A 2,714-nucleotide genomic window follows, 5' to 3' on the forward strand; every position below is an offset into this window, starting at 1 on the left:
AGAAAGAACTTTGAATTCCAGAATATTAAAGAAAAGTTGCAGATAAATTAATCCTGCAAGTATTAAATTGAGGTAGATTACAAAATAAATTATAATAACATGGATTAATTGTTGACCTTTCAGGTGGAAAGTAAAAGAATATTTTTAAATTTAATGAACTGTAGATGTTTTAATTGTTGTGATATTAAGCTTTAAAAGTGGCTTTCCACTGGACATTCTTAAATCAAATTTAAAAATTACATAAAACTTTTGATTGTCATGATTGTTCTTGTACTTTATATGTATATCAGAAGAAAAATATTAGATACACATACGTTTCTTTTTGCAAATGCCATGATTGGAAAGTTTCTAAAGTATCACAGAATGCATCAAGTATGGATTATTTTATTTTTGCTACAAATGGTAAACTGATTCAATTATTTTCTATAGTTTTCTTCATTCAAAACAGTCACCTACCACTTGTTGGTAATTTTGATTTGAATGTTATTGCTCAGAAATATGCCCAAATGCTTTGTCACTTTTTTAGGGAATGGAGTTCTTTCTTTGGGGACTATGCATTACACGTAAATTTGTGATATAACCGTATTTGTGACTTGAGAGTGTAATAAAAATGTTAGATTTACAGAAGTATTGTCTCAGTATGACATCAGAGTTTACTGTACATTATTATTTAATAATATTAAAGAAACAATGATAGGAATTAGAAGATAGTCTTCTAGCATGTTTTGTTCCTTTCAGGAAAATAACATGTGAGCCCCTGAAAAAGGACCTTTCATTAATACTGAGTGAAAACATTACTGAATTGGAGTGTGACTGTGGGAGTCCAGCATATTGCAGTTTATGCTTTTTAGACCTTTTAAGGGTTGTTCTCCTGTGTACACTCTGTGCTTACAGACTCAGAATTACTCACATAGGCATTCAGTTGTCCTCGCACTGTTCTGATGGCCATTTGATTGACTGCGCAGAGCATGACATGGTGCACAGCCCAGACCACCCAACCCTTCCTCAACTCTAACAATTACAGTCCTGCAAAGCAGGATGGTGGCTGATACTTAAGGAAGCCTCTAAGTTGGAAGAATGCAGACCAATTCGGAAATAGTTTTACCACTAAGCTTCTATAATCACCCTGGGTAGTCAGATGTACCTTCTTTCATTCTGACCAAGTAGGGCCAAGTGGTTATTGTTATTTTTAATTTCCATCCAGAAAAATGAGGTTGAAATGTTTACTGGTTAAGGTTATTTTAAGGAGTAAAGAGAGGGAAATGGTGCTCTACTATTTATAAAGTACCTACTAGGAACAGGGCACTGTATTTAGTGTTTGAAAGGCTTATGTTTGTAGGTCATAGTTTATGTACTGTGGGCCATGCTAAAGGCTCAACTTTAGAGGGCTTCCAATGAAAAGCTGCTCACTGAAATTTTGTTACAGTTCTACTGTTAAGCATAGCTTCATTCATGAGGCTTAGTCTATGGATCGGGAGAGTAGCATTCTAATGAGAAAAAAGCCTGGGAAGTTTTATTCCTATCTCTTAAGCTATGCTAAAATTTTGCTGTTGCTATAACTCGGAGCTTATTAAGTTTCAGATTTAATTAGCCTCTGGAAAATTTTGGAGTTAGCAGAAGAGAGCCAAGAGGAAAAAAAAACTTATCTTGAACTCACTAGTAAAATGCAGGAGGAGCACAATAAAATAGGTATGGATAAAATTATATCTGGTGTGTTGGTGGATCACCTTGTAGAATGAAATGAACTATAAACTCCAAATGGGACACATTTACCTATTAGTAGACAGGAAAATCCTAATAAAAACTGTGACGGTTTGATTTAAAATAATTTCAATCAGAAAGGATTTTCTAATCTGGGTACCACTATGCTTTTAGAATTTGCCTTGGGTATTCGAGTTGGATACACACACCAGGAAGTGAGAAGAAAATAGCTACTCTACATGGTTGTCACAAAGTCCGTGGATTCTTTTCCGATGGGAGAGGATGTGAATGTGGTAGGCATGGGAATGGCCAAGAAAGGGTAGAACAGCTAAAACAATCATGGCAGGAGGAAACAACAGAAGACTGAGAAGGAAGATACCAATAAAAGGCAGACTAGGTTTGTAAACATGTGGAGTTTGGGGCTATATATATGATGCTAAGCCTTTACAGCCCAAAGGCCCTTACAGACATTACTGTGTTACATCAGAGTTGATGGATACCTGGAGATCTTATGCCTAAAAGTATATCATTAATTTCTATCCACTGTACAAACCAGAAAATTCCACAGAAAGTGTTTACATTAAGAAAAGGAGGTGAGTGAACCAAAAAAAAGTAGTCATCAGGTTAAGTGATCAATCACTTATATAAAACATCTCATCATTCCCCCAAGGTATAGATAAATGGAGTAATTTCCTATTTTTTTTTTCTAATATGGGACACTTCACGAATTTACGTCATCCTTGCATAGGGTCCATGCTAATGTTCTCTGTGTCGTTAAATTTCTTACTCACCTTTTCTTTATTCTCCATCTATCTGCTACTTTTCAAAATAGGCAAAAATCATTTTCAGCCAAATGATAGCATTTATTGTGGGACATACTCCCTCAAATTCATAGCCAATGGTGATAATTGTATTCATAGCAAAGACATGTACCTTGCATTTTCTATTTTTGTTTGCCTTGCTTTCATTGGTTTATTTGTTTATTCATTCATTATTTTATAATTTGTGACTTC

At 34.7% G+C, this 2,714-nt stretch overlaps 1 pseudogene; it reads right to left on the bottom strand.

Moving 5' to 3' along the window:
• Positions 1 to 2,406: 2,406 nt before the first annotated feature.
• Positions 2,407 to 2,491, bottom strand: LOC112810382 (U6 spliceosomal RNA; annotated as a pseudogene).
• Between the last annotated feature and the right edge of the window lie 223 nt (positions 2,492 to 2,714).

This window comes from Callorhinus ursinus, unplaced genomic scaffold, assembly GCF_003265705.2.
Source record: "Callorhinus ursinus isolate GAN/ISIS: 27379988/994484 unplaced genomic scaffold, GSC_fseal_2.0 scaffold2, whole genome shotgun sequence".
Classification (NCBI taxonomy): domain Eukaryota; kingdom Metazoa; phylum Chordata; class Mammalia; order Carnivora; family Otariidae; genus Callorhinus; species Callorhinus ursinus.